Source organism: Choloepus didactylus, chromosome 10 (assembly GCF_015220235.1).
Source record: "Choloepus didactylus isolate mChoDid1 chromosome 10, mChoDid1.pri, whole genome shotgun sequence".
In the NCBI taxonomy this organism is placed as follows: domain Eukaryota; kingdom Metazoa; phylum Chordata; class Mammalia; order Pilosa; family Megalonychidae; genus Choloepus; species Choloepus didactylus.
Window position 1 is genome coordinate 13527806 of NC_051316.1, and position 19609 is coordinate 13547414.

Here is a 19609-nt window from a genome sequence, read left to right on the forward strand (position 1 = left end):
AACTCCTACTGCAACATTCTGCAATGAATTCAGGTTTTTATAATTAATCTTCAAGTTAAATGATTCATTCTCACTCTCCCAACATCTTCCCATTGGAAATCCTGTCTAATTTCCCACACTTACAGTGTAACATCACGTGATTTGCCAATACTACAAAGATGAAGATGGAAAAACATGAATGAATCCCACAAATGGCCTTTGAAGTAAGAATTGTGGCAAAACGAATTGGCGGGATGGGCTCTCATATGGCAATTGCTGCTCTGAGACTTTTTAAAAAACAGAATAGACCACAAAAGAGGCAACATGGAGCACAGGTAATCTTCTGAGGTTTTTCCTATGTTCTCATGTGAACCTCACAATAGCCCTCTGAGTCAGGTTTTGTTTTTCTGTTCTTTATATATAGATGGTGACAGGGAGGCAGAGAGTTTAAGATACACTCCAGACACAGTGACAAGTGGAGATCATTACTCAGGCAGTCAAGCTTCTACTTGATTGTACCATATAGGGTGCGGACACTGTGTTCTGCAAGGAGCCAGGGGATGGATCAATTCCCATGGTAGAAAGCCTTGTAGGAAAATAATTCAATTTCTCAATGTAAAACAGCCTTGCAATTCCAATTAATTTGTCAGATTTTCACTCCTTGGGAACAATGAACACTTACCATAGTCAGAACTAATATGTGAAATTCACAAGAATGAAAAACAAAAGAGGTTTCTTTACCTACTTAATAGAGATTTCCTAACAGTGAGCACCTTGCAGGGATTCCCTGGGGCAGGTTCCAAGGAGCAAGCAACGGAGGAAGGGCCTCAACCTCACCGTTGCATAAATAGCCCTATGCTGGCTTTTTGAGATTCCTGCAACTCTCTGTCCAGGTGGTGATTTGATCCTGGATCTGTCACCCTCCTTGAGTCCCAATAAATTCTTCTAAAACTGTGGACATCTCCTAAGTGGATAGAGCAGAGGGAGGGTGGGATAGAGGAGGGGTAACTTTGGGTGGGCGTGGTTTCCACGGGGAGTCACGTGGGACGTCATAGACACCCATTGTGATGTGCCAGGTGTTTTACCCAGAGATTGTCCAGATAGGTGAGAGCGGGTTAAAAATAAAAGCCTGGTTCCCAGGCCTGATGTGGGGAGAGGAGCCTGGGGGACGAGGAGGCTCCCCCGCTCCTCCTCCTTCTGTGGGTCGTGCTTTCTCGATGCCTTCAATGTTGACTCTGCTGAAGTGTCTGCTTCACTCAACTGTTGTTACTGGCAGTGAATAATCTGAACACAAAGCCAGTGATGCCGCCAGAGGGCCAGGAGGGGCCGCCACTGGCACCACCAAACAGGGAGCCCGAAGCTTTCTGTACTTCGCACCGCCGGCCGGGAGGGGGCGAGCGAACCCACCTGTTCTGACCAAACTGCCCGGAAGCGCCTCCTTCTTCAGCCCAAGCAAGAACTTCCTTTCCGCCGGCTCTCCTGGGAAGTCGTTGCTTCCACAGTGAGGACAGGAACTTCTACCCCAGGACCAATCGGGGAGGCCCCTGCGGTTCTGGCACAACTCAGGGCTACTTCCACAGTGAGGGCAAGATCTTCGTCCCCGCTGGCCCTACTGGGGAGTTGCCGCTTCCACAGTGAGCACAAGAACTTCATCTCCGCGGGGCCAAACCCGGGAGGCGCCTGCGATTCTGGGCCAACTCGGGCCTTGATCACAGTGAGTAAAAAGCTTCTTGTTGGCTCCTGGTGTTGAGGAGGGTGGTTTGTCGCGGCTTCTCTAAGATGCTTTTCTTGCGAGCACAGAACCTTTTATTCGCTGCGCTGTTCCCAAGCGGTTTATTCTTAGTAATATTGTAGAAGGACTTAACTTTACCAAAGTATCCGTTCATTGAGGGATTTGCTGGCTGAAAGTGATGGCAAGCTGCAGGATTAAAATTTCAGAGTTGTTCTTGGAAAAAAATCCTGATACAGATTCAGAGTAGGGAGGAAAGTATGTTCAATAATGAGGAGAAGGCAAAATGTTGGAACCTTTCAGTTGGATAAGTTGGGGACAGGCCTGTTGGGGCTGAACCATCTCGGAGCCTCAGGGGAAAGGGAAAATGGTGCCTCTGAATATGTTTTATAAACATTTTAATGGTCAATTTTTCCTGCAATGATAACAGTTGAAAAATATTTTTTAAAATTTGGAAGTATGGATATTACAGCGCCCAACAGTATTTTAATCTTATAAAATGTTACTTACTCATAAAAACCAAAACTTTTACTTTTCTGACTTTCATGGACAGAAACTCTTAAATATTTTTGAAATATGCTTCTTTTTTTTAAATTAAATTCAGTTTTATTGAAATATATTCACATACCATAGTCTTCCAAGGTGTACAATCAACTGTTCATGGTACCATCATATAGTCATGCATTCATCATCCCAGTCTATTTTTGAACATTTTCCTCACATCAGAAAGCATCAGAATAAGAATAAAAAATAAAAGTAAATAAGAACACCCCCGCATTCCCCCATCTCACCCTATTTTTCAGTCAGTTTTTGTCCCCATTTTTCTACTCATCCATCCATACACTAGATAAAGGGAGTGCTATCAACAAGGTTTTCACAATCACACTGTCACCCCTTGTAAGCTACATTGTTATACAATGGTCTTCAAGAGTCTAGACTACTGGGTTGGAGTTTGATAGTTTAAGGTATTTACTTCTAGTTATTGCAATACATTAAAACTAAGAGGTGTTATCTATGTAGTGCATAAGAATGTCCACCAGAGTGACCTCGCAACTCCATTTGAAATCTCTCAGCCACTGAAACTTTATTTTGTTTCATCTCGCATCCCCCTTTTGGTCAAGAAGATATTCTCAATCCCACGATACCAGTTCCATATTCATCCCTGGGAGTCATATTCTGCATTTCCGGGGAGATTTACACCCCTGGGAGTCAGGTCCCATGTAGGGGGGATGGCAGTGAGTTGACCTGCCGAGGTGGCTTAGTTAGAGAGAGGGAGAGAGGGCCACATCTGAGCAACAAAGAAGTACTCAGGGGAGACTCTTAGGTACAATCATATGCAAGTCTAGCCTCTCCCTTGCAGTAATGAGTTTCATAAGGGCAAGCCCCATGATAAGAGGGCTCAGCACATCAAATCGCCAATCCTCAATGTCTGTGACAACATCAACATCAGTCCAGGTGAGGAAGTTCAACTCTTCCACATTTTCCCCCAGTTCCTCAGGGGGACCCTACAAATATATTTGTATTCTCTGCCCAAATTACTTTGGGATGTGTCTCTGTTTTACTGTAACCTATACAAACCTACCATATGTCACTTCCTATTCAAAGTTCCATGTAATTTTGGTGTTTGAACAAACTGACTGTAGAGTTACACTGTTTAGAAAATATAGATCCTGCACCAAATAGACATCTCTTCCCTTTATCTCACATGGAAGTTGAAGTTTTAAAACACAGTCAGTTTCGACCTTTATCCCTCGGCCCACTTTGCCCTAGTCTTAACCAGATCTGCTTCATTCATACCACTAGTTGAAGTCTGTGCTGTTTTTCAGCTTTTTTTTTTTTTTCCAACAGTTTAAAAATACTGTGCTAATACTGACATTCATATCTGCCGAGCTCTAGTTCTGAGTTTCAGGTGTCACAGAGATACCCGATGTTCCAGAGACCAATCACATTATACACAAAGGGATCAGCATCTTAAAATTTGGAGATAGCCATTACAATTCAGGAATAGATTTGACTGCTGTAAGAGCTTAAATCTAGGGACCATTACAATAATCGTTCCCCTCTTAGTCTGTGTTCTAAGATTCAATTCTGAGTTTACAAATTGTAGTTAGTCCATATTGGTGAGGCATTATAGTGTTTGCCTTTATTTCTGATGTACTTCACTCAAAATGCTGTCTACAGGATCCATTCACCTCGATGCATGTCTCACAGCTTCACTCCTCGTAGTTGCTCAATATTTCATTGTATGCATACACCACAGTTCACCATTCTGTTCCTCAGTCTGTGTACCCTTAGGTCACCTCCACCCATTGCAAATCATGAATACTGCCTCCATGAACACCAGTGTGCAACTGTCCAGTCATGTCTCTGCTCTCAGATCTTCCACTCACATACCCCATAATGAGGTTGCAGGACCTTATGGCCCCTATATACTTAGCTTTTTGTGGAACCACCACACTGAACTCCAGAAAGGCTACACTGTTCTCCCTCCTCATCAATAGTAGATAGGTACATTCTTCTCTCCATATTTTCTCCAACACTTTTACCCCTATTTATATTTTTTCCTATGATTTTATAGAATTATAGTCACATACCATACATTTATCTGCAGGGTACAGGCAGTTGTTCATGGTATCATCATGAAGTTGTAGATTTATTACCACAGTCAGCACTTGAACATATTGATTACTACAAAAAGAAGTTAAAAAAAATTTTTTTAATACATAATAAAAAAGATGATAAAAAGAAAAATAACATGTCGTACAATATAATAGTAAGAACAGAAAACACCACCACTAATTTATCTTGTTTACAATTGAGAAAACTGACACTTTGGACAGTTTCTCATGACCCAGTAATGTTCTTAAATTATGAAATTTTTTTTTTCTTTATAAGTGGTGGGTTTACAGACAATCATGCATAAAACACAGGATTCTCATATACTACCCCCATCACCAATACTTTGCATTGGTTTGGAACATTTGTTACAACTGACAGTAGCACATTTTTAATTGTATTAACTGAAGTCCATGGCTTAACTGAGGGTTCACTGTGTAGCATGGTTCCAGGGATTTTTTTCCAAGTTTTTATTGTTATCATATATACTATCTAACATTTTCCCTTTTAGTCTCATTCAGATAACTATTTCAGGGCTGTTAATTGCATTCACAGTGTTGTGCTACTATCACCACTATCCATTACCAAAACATTCCATCATTCCAAATAGGAACCTTGTAGATTTTAAGCCTTAACTTCCCATTCCCTATCCCCACCCCATCCCCTGGAAACCTATATTCTAGATTCTTATTCTGTGAGTTTGCTTATACTAATTGTTTCAAATCAGTGAGTTTGTACAAAATTTGTCCTTTTATGTCTGGCTTATTTCACTCAACATATGTCTTCAAGTTTCATCAGTGTTGTTGCATGTATCAGGGCCTCTTAACTTTTTATGGCTGAATAATATTCCATTGTATGTATGTGCCAAATTTTATTTATCCATTCATCAGTTGATGGACATTTGGGTTGCTTTCATCTTTTGGCAATTGTGATTAATACCACATTGAACATTGGTGTGCAATTATGTGTTTGAGCCCTTGCCTTCAATTCTGTTGAGTATTTACCAAGTAGTGGGATTGCCCTGTCATATGGTAGTTCTATACTTAGCTTTCTAAGGAACTGCCAAACTGCCTTCCATAGCAGCTGCATCATTTTACATTGCCATCAGCAGTGAATGAGTGTTCCTATTTCTCTGCATCCTCTCCAACACTTGCTATTTTTCACTTTTTAAATAGCCACTCTAATGGCTGTCAAATGGTATCTTATTGTGTTTTTGATCTGTCTTCCACAGTGCTGCACTATTTTTTATTTTACATTGCCACCAGCAATGAATGAGTGTTCCTGTTTCTCTGCATCCTCTCCAACCCTTGTTGTTTTCCTTTTTTTTTTTTTTAATAGCAGCCATTCTAATGGGTATGAAATGATATCTCATTGTGGTTTTGATTTTCAGTTCCCTGATGGGTAATGATGAGCATCTTTTCATGTATATTTTCTTTGGGAGAGATGTCTGTTCAAATCTTCTGCCAATTTTTTATTGGGTTGTCTTTTTGTTGACAAAAATTTGAAGGATTTCTTTATATATTCTGGATATTAAACTTTTATTGGATACATGGTTCAAATATTTTCTCCCATAGCATAGGTTGTCTTTTTGCATTCATGATAAAGTTCTTTGATGTATAAAAGTTTTTAATTTTGATGGGGTTCCATTTATCTATTTTTTCTTTCATTGCTTGTGCTTTGCATGTCAAGTCTAAGAAACAATTGCCTAATACAAGATCCTGAAAATGCTTCCTTATGTCTTTTAGGAGTTTCATATTCCTGGTTTTTATATTTGGATCTTTCATCCATTTTGAATTAATTTTTATATAGGTTATGAGATAGAGAAACAATTGCCTAATACAAGATCCTGAAAATGCTTCCTTATGTCTTTTAGGAGTTTCATATTCCTGGTTTTTATATTTGGATCTTTCATCCATTTTGAATTAATTTTTATATAGGTTATGAGATAGAGAAACAATTGCCTAATACAAGATCCTGAAAATGCTTCCTTATGTCTTTTAGGAGTTTCATATTCCTGGTTTTTATATTTGGATCTTTCATCCATTTTGAATTAATTTTTATATAGGTTATGAGATAGACTCCTCCTTTTTTTAAATTTTTCTTTTGCATATGGGTATACAATTGTCCCAACACCATTTGTTGTAGAGCATCTTCTCCCAATTGAATGGACTTGGCAGCCTTGTCAAAAATCAATTAGCCATAGATGTGAGAATCTATTTCTGAGCTCTCAATTGATTCTGTTGATCTATATGTCTACCCTTATGCCAGTACCATATTGTTTTGACTGTTGTAGCTTTATAATAAGCTTTAAAGTCATGAAATGTGAGTCTTCCAACTTCCTTTCTCTTTTTCAAGATGGTTTTAGTGATTCAGAGCCACTTAACCTTCCAAATAAATTTGACACTTGGCTTTTCCATTTCTGCAAAGTAAGCTGAAGAAATTTTGTAGGATTGAATTGCATCTGTAGATCATTTTGGTTAGAATTGACGTCTTAACAATATTTAGCTTTCCAATCCATGAGCATGGGATGGCCTTCCATTTATTTACAACTTCTTTGATTTCTTTTAGCAAAGTTTTGTAGTATTCCATGTATAAGTTCCTTACATTCTTGCTTAAATTTATGCATAGATATTTGGTTGTTTTGTTATTGTAAAAGGAATTTTTTTTCTTGATTTCCATTTCATACGTTGCTTGTTGCTAGTGTATAGAAACACTACTGATTTTTGCATCTTGCTCTTATACTGTGCTGAATCGTTTTATTCTACTAGTTTTGTAGATTTTTCAGGACCTTCTGTATATAGGATCATGTCATTTGCAAATAATGAACGTTTTCCTTCTTCCTTTCCAGTTCAGATGCCTTTTATTTCTTTTTCTTGCCTAACTGCTCTGTCTAGAACTTCAAGTACATTGTGAATGACAGTGGTCACAGTGAACCTCCTGTTCCAGATCTTAGAGGGAAATCTTTTAGTCATTCACCATTTCATATATGCCCTTTTGTCATGTTGAGGAATTTCCCTTCTATTCCTATTTTTCTAAAGGTTTTTAACAAGAAAGGATGCTAGGTTTTGTCAAATGCGTTTTCTGTGTCAGTTCAGATCACATGGGTTTTTTTCTCTTTGTTTTGTTAAAGTGTTGTATTACTTTGATTTTCCTATGTTGGACCCTTGCATACCTGGGATAAAACACACATGATCATGGCATATAGTTCCTTTAATGTGTTGTTGGATTAGATATTTTGTTGAGGATTTTTGCATCTGTATTCATAAGAGAAATTGGTTTATAATTTTCTTTTCTTGTAGTATCTTTACCTGGCTTTCATTGAGAGTGATGTTGGCCTAACAGAATGAATTAGGTAGTATTCTCTCCTCTTCAGTTTTTTGGAAGAGTTTGAGCATAATTGGTATTAATTCTTTTTGGAATGATTGTCTGAATTCACCTATGAAGCCATCTGGTCCTGGGCTTTTCTTTATTGGGAGATTTTTGACAACTGACTCAATTTCTTTACTTCTAATTTGTGTGTTGAAATCTTGTGTTTCTTCTAGAGTTAGTGTAGATTGTGTGCTTCTAGGAATTTGTCCATTTCATCTAGGTTGTTTAATTTGTTGACATACAGTTGTTCATAGGATCTTCTTATGATCCTTTTTATTTCTTTGGCATCAGTAGTATCCCCTTACCCCCCTCATTTCTGTTTTTCATTGTCAATCTGTGAATTTTATTGATCTTTTCAAAGAGCCAACTTTTGGTTTTGTTAATGCTCTCTACTATTGTTGTTTTTGGTTCACTGTTTCATTTCGCATCCCCCTTTTGGTCAAGAAGATGTTCTCAGTCCCATAATGTCAGGCCCAGGCTCATCCCTGGAGTCATATCCCACATTGCCAGGGAGATTTACACCCTTGGGAATCAGGTCCCAGGTAGGGGGGAGGGCAGTGAGTTCACCTGCCGAGTTGGCATAGATAGAGAGAGAGGGCCACATCTGAGCAACAAAGAGGTACTTGGGGAGACTCTTAGGCACAATTATAAGGACATTTAGCCTCTCCTTTGCAGTGATGAGCTTCATAAGGGCAAGTCCCGTGATAGAGGGCTCATCACATCAAACTGCCAGTCCTCAATGTTTGTGAGAACATCAGCAACAATCCAGGTGAGGAAGTCCAACACTTATCCATTTCCCCCCAGCTCCTCAGGAGGCCCCTGCATATACATTGTTATTCTCTGTCCAAATTAGTTTGGGATGTGTCGCTATTTCACACTAACCTATACAAACCTGCCAGATCTCACTTCGTATTCAAAGTTCCATGTAATTATGGTGTTTGAACAAACTGACTGTACAAATTAAATTGTTTAGAAAATATAGATCCTGCACCAAATAAACATCTCTTCCCTTGGTCTCACATGGAAGTTAAAGTTTTAAAACACAGTCAGTATTGACCTTTACCCTTTGGCCCAGTTTGCCCTAGTCCAAACCAGATCTGTTTCATTCATATCCCTAATTGAAGTCTGGGGTCTTTTTCAGCCTTTTTTTTTTTTTTTTTTTTTTTTTAGCAGTTGCTGTATGTGCTAATACTGACATTCATATCTGTGGGGCTCTAGCTCTGAGTTTCAGGTATCACACACATACTCAAAGTTCCAGAGACTGATGAGGTTATACACAAAGGGATCAGCATCTCAGAATTTGGAGACAGCCATTACAATTCAGGAATAGATGTGACTAGACTGTTAATTTTTAATGAACTTGTTTTGAAGGACATCACTGTGGCTGATACTGCTTAAAAAAAATTCTCCAGACCACTTCTAAATTTCGGTAAGATTGTACAAAGTAAAATTTGTGACTCGGATTCAGAGGATCCAAACATGATGCTGACTTTATATTATAATTATTGATACTGCATTCTTAAAACTGTTTCAGATTAAATTTCCAAGGCTTTGAAGTATAAGAATATTTAAGTGACAAAAACTCAGTGGATGCATTTTGTAAATCAGACATTAATGGAAAATAGCTTTTTTATAGCTGAAAATAAAAAATCTTTAATTTTTTATATCTCCCTTTCAATGTGAATTAGGACCTTAAATTATATTTTGATAAGCACTTTTCCTATAATAATTGATACTCTTATCTGGTGATTAGTACATTTCCAACTTCTTTTGTTTTTCATTTATTTTCAAAATCAGGAAATATATTCACATCTCTTGTTAAAGTTTTATATTCATCGAACATACATTCAAAGTAACTTTCATTTGTTGTAAGCAAAGGAATAGATCTTCTAGTAAGCATACAATTTTGTATAACAGAGCTTATTACTTAAATTATAGAGCTTTATTAACATTTTCACTTGTTCACCATATTATCCCACAGTTTAATAAAAATATGTAATCTATTTGCACTAAGATGCTTTCAATTTCAGTACAGTGTATTTTGTCATTTGATATTATATCTTTTAATATTAAATAAATACCTTTCATTTGTGGGCAGAACATTTTGATTACATTCTATCTTGATGTCCATTAGGTATCTATATGTGTTTTTAATGCTAATTTTAGAATAGACATAATATATCCTTTGGTATAATTCTAAAGAAGCTTATCATATTTAAATTCATAGAAGCAGCATTTTTGCATGTTAAATCAAGAGTATGAGCTGAGATATAAATTTAGCAGAATCATGTGTTGGGGAGAATGCTTTGTACACCCTTACATGCTCCTGCAATATTGTCTCCATTATCGTATCCTACATTGCACGTAGTTGTCACATTTTCTTTGCCTCCTCTGGTCTGTGACAGTTTTCCTTATTATAATGGCTTTCCTTGTTTTTCATGGCCTTGACAATTTTGAGTACTGGTCAGGTATTTTGTTGAATGCCCCTCCCACTGGGTTTGTCTGATATTTTTATTATAGACTGAGATTCTGTTTTTTTTTTTAAATTTTTTTTAATTTTTAATTTTTATTGAGATTGTTCATATACCATATAACTATCCAAAGATCCAAAGTGTGCAATCAGTTGCCCATGGTACCATCATATAGCTGTGCATCCATTACCACAATTTTTTTTTAACCTTTAGAACATTTTCATTACTCCAGAAAAGAAATAAAGACACAAAAAGGAGACTCAAATCCTCCCATACCCCTAACCACCCCCCTTCCATTATTGCTTCATAGTTTTGGTATAGTACATTTGTTACTGTTGATGAAAGAATGTTAAAATACTACCAACTGTAATGTATAATTTGCATATACACCCCTCTATTATTAACTTCTAATTATAGCTTCATACATTTGTTCTAGTTTGTGTGAAGATTTCTGATATTTGTACAGTTAACCACGGGCATTATCTACCACAAGATTCACTGTTTTATATGTTCCCGTATTTTAATGTCCAGCTTTCCTTCTGGTGACATATGTGACTCTTTCCACCACCTTCACATACCATTCAGCACTGTTAGTTATTCTCACAACATGCTACCATCACCTCTGTCCATTTCCAATAAGTTCACTGTGGTTGAACATTTGGCTCATAATAAACAACTGCTCCCCATTCTTTAGCCTTGTTCTATATCCCAATAACTTATATTTCATGTCTCTGAGTTTACATACCATAATTAGTTCATATCAGTGAGACCCTGCAATATTTGTCCTTATGTGTCTGGCTTATTTCACTCAATACAGTGCCTTCAAGCTTTCTTCATCAATCCATTTTTTTTAAGACGGTTTTGTTCACACATCATACATTCTGTCTTAAGTAAACAGTCGATGGCTCCCTGTATAGTCACTTATTTATGTATTCAGCACCATCACCACTATCTATATAAGGACATCTCCATTTATTCCACAAAGCAGGAGGAAGAGTCAAAGAAGTTAGGGAGACAAAAGAAAAAGAAAAAGGAAAGAGAGAATAAAAAAAAATGACAGCTACAAAGCAACAAAACTAAAGATAGCATTAACCTAAAGTAGAATAAAGGGTGAGACAACATCACAAATGCCAGGAGTCCCATATTCTCCCCGTGTCATGCGCCCTGCCCCCCCATATGCATTTAGCTTTGGTATATTGGCTTTGTTATATTAAAGGAAGCATGATACAATATTTCTGTTAATTATAATTTCTAGTTCACATTGATTGAATTTTCCCCCCAATCCCACCCTATTTTTAACACCTTGCAATGTTGACATTCATTTGTTCTACTTCACATAAAAATATATTTGTACCTTTTATTACAATTGTTGAGCACTCTAGATTTCACTGAGTTATACAGTGCCAGTCTTTATCTTTCATCTTTCATTCTGGTGCCCCACATGGTCCTAACCTTCCTCTTTCAACCATGCTCACAGTCATCTTTGTTCAGTGTACTTAATTGCTGTGCTAGTATCTCCCAAAGTTGTTTTCCAAACCTCTCACTCCTGTCTTTTCCTTTCTGTCTGCAGTGCTTCCTTTAGTGTTTCCTGTAGAGCAGGTATCTTGTTCACAAACTCTGTCGTTGTCTGTTTGTCAGAGAATATTTTAAGTTCTCCCTCATATTTGAAGGACAGTTTTGCTGGATATAGGATTCTTGGTTGGTGGTTTTTCTCTTTCAGTATCTTAAATATATCACCCCACTTCCTTCTTGCCTCCATGGTTTCTGTTGAGAAATCCACACATAGTCTTATCAAGCTTCCTTTGTATGTGATGGATTGCTTTTTCTTGCTGCTTTCAGGATTCTTTCTTTATCTTTGACATTTGATAATCTGATTGTTAAGTATCTTGGCATAGTCCTATTCAGATCTATTCTGTTTGGGGTATGCTGCACTTCTTGGATCCATAATCTTATGAATTTCATAAGAGATAGGAAATTTTCATTGATTATTTCCTCTATTATTGCCTCTGCCCCTTTTTCCTTCTCTTCTCCTTCTGGGACACCAGTGACACATACATTCCTGCATTTTGTTTTGTCCTTAAGTTCCTGAAGGTGTTGCTCATATTTTTCCATTCTTTTCTCAGTCTGTTCTTTTGTATGTAGTCTTTCAGGTGCCTTGTTCTCCAGTTCCTGAGTGTTTTCTTCTGCCTCTTGAGATCTGCTGTTGTATGTTTCCATTGTGTCTTTCATCTCTTGTGTTGTGCCTTTCGTTTCCATAGATTCTGCCAGTTGTTTTTTTGAACTTTCGATTTCTACCTTATATACGCCCAGTGTTTTCATTGTGCATTTCATCTCTTTTGCCATATCTTCTCTAAACTTTTTGAATTGATTTAACATTAGTTGTTTCAATTCCTGTATCTCAGTTAAGTATAGTTTCTTCCTTTGACTGGGCCATAACTTTGTTTTTCTTAGTGTAGGTTGTAGTTTTCTATTGTCTAGGCATCTGGTTTCCTTGGTTACCCCAATCAGGTTTTCCCAGACCAGAACAGGCTCAGGTCCCAGAAGGAAGAAATATTCAGTATCCAGTTTCCCTGAGGGTGTGTCTTAGAAGATTGATATACCCTGTGAGGCCTCAAGTCACTGCTTTTCTGCCCAGCAGGTGGTGTCTGTCAGCTTGTAGCTCCAGACTGGTGTAAGGAGGTGTGGCCCGTGGCTGGTTTCCCCCAGGCTCTCGGGTCAGGTTCTGAATTTCCGGTGGGTAGTAGAATTTGGTATCACCTTTTTCCTCTTAAGGAAAATTCACCCTCTAGGGAGAGGTTATTAGCATTTGAATAGTGTCTCTGCCTGTGCTGTCTCCACCTTTGTCTGGGTCAGAGTGCTGGGAACTGAAAATGGCTGAGGCTTTCTCCACTGAGCCGAAAAGGGGACTGAAAGCCCCCTTCAGGGCCCATCTGCGGCCACCTTGCAGCTCTCCAAGGTCAGTCATCACCAAAAGCCATTGTCTGCTTGTTGGGGATTCGTACCTTGTATTGAGCAGTCCACGTTTGTTAATTAAAACCCCAGTTGGAGCTCAAGTGAGCTATATTTGCTTGCTGGAGGGTGCTGGTTTCCAGCACGGTGAGGCTTTACAGTTTGGGCCATGGGGGAGGGGCTCCCAGCTTGGGTCCAGTTTTTAGTTACAGATTTTATGCTGCAATCTTGGGCATTCCTCTCAATTCAGGTTGGTGTATGATGGGTGGACAGTCATGTTTGTCCCCCTGCAGTTATTCCAGAATATTTGCTAGTTGTTCCTGGTCATTTATTAGTTGTTCCAGGAGGACAAACTAGCTTCCACTCCTCTCTATGCCACCATCTTCTTCCCAAGATTCTGGGTTTTTGAGAAGAACACCATTTAAGTGAAGTACCTTCTTCATCACATCATATTTGGGAGTACATACGGCAATATGACTTCTCACTGATGTTAACCTTGATCTCCTGGCCATGGTAGTGCTTGTCAGGTCCCTCTACTGTAAAGTTACTTTATGTCTCTCCCTCTCCATACTCTGTTCTTTGGAAGCAGATCACTACATGCAACCTTTTAGCAGGGATGTAGCTTTCTTTAGGGTAGAGGAGAAGGCCTCCTTTTCTCACAGGAAAGGAGAGGAGGAAAGCCACAGCACCCTTATTTCCAATCAATAATTTGCTGTAATCATGACTTCTCAGATATCAAAAGTTTCTGCTTACAGAGTGTATCAGTTAGATTCAGTCACAGAAATAGAACCACACCTATGGTTCTCTTATTTGACTTCAACCATCTAGTTCTCGTCCTCATAGGATGCAAGTCCCATTTTGTCAGGAAAATCAAGGGAAAAGCTCAATTCCTTTTGCGTTATCTGCAAAGCTACTATTGAGGACCTTTTGCCTCTTAGTGGCAAAAGGGTTAATGAGGTGGAGGACGGCGGAAGACAAGGGCTTTTATTCTTTTTTAGTTTATGCATTTAGAGCGCTCCATTTCCTTCTCAGCACTGTATCTCATAAATTTTGATAGGCTGTATTCTGGTATTCATTTGTTTCAAGATATTTACAGATTTCCCTTTAATTTCTCTTTAACCCATTGATTGAGTGTTTTGTTTTTTTTTAACTCTGATATATTTGTGAATTTTCCATTCTCTGCCTGTTTTGATTTCCAGCTACATTGCAGTGTGGTCAGAAAAGATGCTTTGTGTACTTGCAGTCTTTAAAATTTATTGAAGCTTGTTTTGTGACCAAAAATGTGGTCTGTCCTGGAGAATGATCCATGTGCACTTGCGAAGAATGTGTATCCTCCTATATTGGGATGCAATGCCCTGTATATATCTGTTAGGTCCAGTTCATGTTATTCAAGTTCTCTGTGATCTTCTGTCTAGATATTATTTCTCTCTATGAGAGTGGTGTATCAACTATTACTGTAGAGGTATCAATCTCTCCCTTCAGTTTTGACTGTGTTTGTCTAATGTATTTTTGGCCACTGTGGTTAGTTGCATAAGTATTTTTGATTATTTGTTCTTGGTAGGTTGCCTGTTTATTACTACTTAGTGCCCTTCTTTGTCTCCTGTAACAGTTTTTGACGTTAAGTCTATTTTGTCTGATATTAGTTTAGTGACCCCAGCTCTTTTTTGGTTACTATTTTCATGGACTATCCTTTCCCATCCGTCTACTTTCCACCTATTTGTGTCTTAGGTGAGTATTTTTTAAATGACATATACTTCAGACATGTTTTTTTAAAATACATTCTGCTAATTTGTGTCTTTTGTTTGGGGAGTTTAATCTATTAACATTCCGTTTTATTACTGTAGGATAGAATTTACTTCAGCCACTTTGCCTTTTTTTCCCCTTCTCTTTTCCTTTATTGCAACCTCTTCTTCTATATAATTGGTCTTTTGTGATGTGTCTGACTTATCCCCATTCTCGTTTCTTTTTCTTCTATTTTTTAAGTCCTTTCTTTGTGGTTATCCTGGGGATTGTATTATACAACCTGTGCCTATGTCCTACTAACTTGAAAACAGCACCTTAGCTTCAATAGCATACATGTTCTCTACTCCCATATCCCTCTGTTCCCCTTTATTTTTAGCTTTTGTCCCACATTATCTCTTTAAATTTTCCATGTTGGTTATTAGGAAATATGACTTTTTATTGTTCAACTGTTTTTAGACTCTTATAGGAATTAAGAGTAGAGTTATATATTGAAAGTACCAGTACTATTAGTTTTTTTAAAGTGCAATTATATTGAGATATAGTCACACACATTTGTTCTAGTTCATGAAAGAACTTTTTAATATTTGTACAGTTAATCACAGTTATTGTCCACCACAAGATTCATTGTGCAGTACATTCCCATGTTTTAACCTCCAGCTCCTTCAGGTGATGTATATTACTCTAAACTTTCTCTTTCCACATTTACCCACAACACAGCACTGTTAATTATCTCACAATAACGTGGTACAGCCATCTCTATCCATTTCCAAACGTGTTGCACAAATTAAGCAATTGCTTCCCATTCTCTAGACTCATTCTATCTCCTGGTAACTTGTATTCTAGATTTTATTTCTATGAGTTTACATATTATAATTAATTCATATTAGTGAAATCATACAATATTGGTCCTTTTGTGTCTGACGTATTTCACTTAACGTAAGACCCTCAGGGTTTATCCATGTTGTTGCATTGCTACAGGATTTCATTCCTTTTTACTGCTGAATAATATTCCATCATAATGATAAACCACATTTTCTTTATCCATTCATCTGTTGATGGACACTAGGGTTCCTTCCATCTCTTGGTAATTGTGAATAATGCCGCTATGAGTATTGGTGTGCAAATGTCTTCTCATGTCCTTGTTTTCAGATCTGGGTATATACTAAGAAGTGAAATTGATGGGTCGTAAGGCAACTCTAAGCTTTCTGAGGAACCACTAAGCCATTTTCCACATCAGCAGTGAATAATTTTTCCTGTTTCTCCATACCCTCTCCAACACTTAGGGTTTCCTGTTTGTTTAATAGTGGCCATTCTAGTAGATGTGAATAATATCTCATTGTGGTTTTGATGTGCATTTCTTTAATAGCTAGTGAAGTTGAGCATCTTTTCATGTGCTTTTTAGCCATTGTATTTCCTCTTTGGAAAAATGTCTATTCATGTCTTTGTCCCATTTTTAAATTTGGTTATCTTTTTATTGTTGAGCTGTAGCATTCCTTTATATATTCTAGATATAAAACTCTTATCAGATATGTGGTTTCCAAATATTTTCTCCCTTTGAGTCAGCTGCCTTTTCACCCTTTTGACTAAGTCCTTTGAAGCACCTAAGTACTCAGTTTTGAGGAGGTCCCATTTTTTCTTTCATTGCTCGTGCTTTGGGTGTAAAGTTTAAGAAACTACCACCTATCACTAGCTCTTGAAGATGTACTTCAAAGTACAATTTAACAAGTAGTTATTGTACTGGTTCTTAAATAGAGGTCTTTGATCCATTTTGAGTTAATTTTTCTATGGGGTCTGAGATTGGAGTCCTCCTTCATTCTTTTGGATGTGGATATCCAGTTCTCCCAGCACCATTTATTGAAGAGACTGTTCTTCCCTAGTAGATGGACTTGGAGCCTTGTCAGCAATCAGTTGACCACAGATCTGATGGTCTATTTCTGAACTCTCAATTTGATTCACTTATTGATATGTCTGTATTTATGCCAGTACCATGCTAGTTTGACAACTGTGGTTTTATAATATGGTTTAAAGTCAGGAAGTGTGATTCCTCCTGCTTCAGTCTTCTTTTTCAAGATGTTTTTGGCTATTCAAGGCTGCTTTCTCTTCCAAATAAATTTGACAATTACCTTTTCCATTTCTGCAAAGTAGTCTATTGGAATTTTGATTGGTTTTGCATTTAATCTATAGATCAATTTGGGTAGAATTGACATGTTAATGACATTTAGCCTTCCAAACCAGGAACATGGAGTATCTTTCCATTTATTAAGGTTTTCCTTGACTTCTTTTAGCAATGTTGTGTAGTTTTCTGTGTATAGGTCCTTTATATCCTTGGTTGAATTTATTCCTAGATATTTAATTCTTTTAGTTGCTATTGTAAATGATATTTTTTCTTGATTGCCTCCGCTTTACTACTGTATAGAAACACCACTGATTTTTGCATATTATCTTGTATCGTGCCACTTTGCTGAACTTGTTTATTAGCTCTAGTAACTTTGTCAGTTTTTCAGTCCTCTCTAAATATATCATGCTGTCTGCAAATAGTGAAAATTTTACCTTTTTCTTTCTAGTTTTGATGCTTTTTATTTATTTTTCTTGCATAATGGCAAGTTCTAGGCTTCTCTTTTTTGGGAGGTTTTTGATGACTGATTTTGATTTACTTGTGATTTGTTTGTTGAGATCTTCTATTTCTTCTCAAGTCAGTGTTGGTTGTCCATTTGTTTTTAAGACATTGTCTATTTCATCTAACTTGTCTAGTTTATTGGCTTACAGTATAATCTTTTTTATTTCCTTTGGGTCGTAATAATGACGCCCTTCTCATTTATGATTTTATTTGTTTGCATCTTCTCTCTTTTGGTCTTTCTTAGTCTACCTAAGGGTGTGTTGATTTTGTTGATCCTCTCAAAGCATCAACTTTTGGTTTTATTGATTCTTTTGTTTCTTTATTTTCCATTTTATTTCTCACCTAACCTTTGTTATTTCCATCTGCTTGCTCTGGGATTAGTTTGCTGTACTTTCTCTGGTTTCTTCAGATATTCAGTTAGGTCTTTGATTTTAGCTCTTTCTTCATTTTTAATGTAGGTGTTTAGGGTTATAAATTTCCTCTCAACACTGCCCTTTCTGCATCCCATTTTTTTTAATCATTTTTTTATTGTGCAGTATAACACATACACATAGAAGTGGTAACTTTCCAAGTGCAATTTAACAAGTAGTTAGTAAATTTCAAAGAATGTTATGGGTTACAATTCCACAGGTTCATTTATTTCCTTATTTTGAAATATATATGCAAAAAGGTGATAACTTTCAAAGTACAATTTAACAAGTAGTTATATAGGAAATTTCCAAGAAATGTTATGGGTTACAGTACCATAGTTTCAGTTATTTCCTTGTTGTGAAATATAACATATATACAAAAAGGTAGTAACTTCAAATTACAATTTAATAAGTAGCTATATAGCAAATTTCAAAGAATGTTATGGGTTACAGTTCCACCATTTCAGTTCTTTCCTTCTAGCTATTCTAATACTCTAGCAGCTAAGAAAAAGAAAATTATATAGCGATTCAGTATTCAAAATCCTTTGTTAAATTCTATCTTGTCTGTTGCTATTCCTTCTTGTAGTTTAATCACTTTCCTGATCTTCAGAGATATCTAGGCAGTGACCACCCTAACCTGTTCATGTTGAAAAGGGGTGTCAGCATTATGGGAACAGGGAATGCATCTGATTTATGTTCTTGAAGAAGTTGTTGCCTCTTCAAGTTTTGGGACTTAGCTGGCATAGGAGCTCTCTGGAGGATATAAGTTTCTAAAGAATAAACATAGTGGGTGAAACCTTTATAGAGTCTCAGATAGGGACCCAGGTATTCTTTAGGGTTTTCAGGACTATTGTTGACCTGGTTTTATAGTACTGTGGCCATTTGGCATATCTAGCTGAAGCTTGCATGAGAGTAACCTCCAGGACAACCTCTTGACTCTGAAATCGGTTAGCCACTGAAACCTTATTTTGTTGCCTGTCTTTTCCCCCTTTTGTTCAAAAAGGCATCCTCAATCCCTCAATGCCAGGGTCAGGCGCATTCCTGGAATCTGTGTCCCATGTTACCAGGGAGACTCACTCACCTGGGGAGTCCTGTCCCTTGTTGAGAGGAGGGTGATGAATTTATTTTCAGAGTTGGGCTTAGAGAGAGAAAGTCCATATTTGAGCAACAAAAGAGGTCTCTGGAGGTGACTCCTAGGCATAATTATAGGTGGGCTTAGCTTCCCTTTTACAACCATAAGATTCACAAGAGCAAGTCCCAAGATTGAGGGCTTGACTTTTAAAGTAGGGGGTTAGGCATAATTATAGGTGGGCTTAGCTTCCCTTTTACAACCATAAGATTCACAAGAGCAAGTCCCAAGATTGAGGGCTTGACTTTTAAAGTAGGGGGTTGCTTGTTTCACACAGCAAATGTTTTGTCCACGATAGTCAGTATCTCACATTATCATCACTTAGTTGTACAGTCCTCATCACTCTCCATCTTAAACAGTTCTCATGACTCAAAACACCCCATAGCTCTTTTCAGTCCCTAGTTATTTGTTGCATCCCATAAGTTTTGAAATATGTTCTCATTTTCATTCGTCTCAAGATGTTTACTGATTTCTCTTGCAATTTCTTCTTTGACCCATTGATTAAGAACATGTTTAACCATTATATATTTTTGAAATTTCCAGTTCCCTGGTTGTTATTGATTTCCAGCTTCACTCCATTATGATCAGACAAAGTAC

At 37.4% G+C, this 19609-nt stretch overlaps 1 protein-coding gene across 4 annotated transcripts in view; it reads left to right on the forward strand.

The window, feature by feature from the left end:
- The first annotated feature begins 1459 nt into the window (after positions 1-1459).
- Positions 1460-19609, forward strand: part of LOC119505521 (zinc finger protein 705A-like) — a 92602-nt gene continuing 74452 nt past the window's right edge. For all 4 annotated transcript variants that reach the window (XM_037798344.1, XM_037798343.1, XM_037798346.1 and 1 more), the window contains exon 1: positions 1460-1693. The gene's annotated coding sequence lies outside the window, so the exon portion shown is untranslated. The remainder of the gene's footprint in view (positions 1694-19609) is intronic.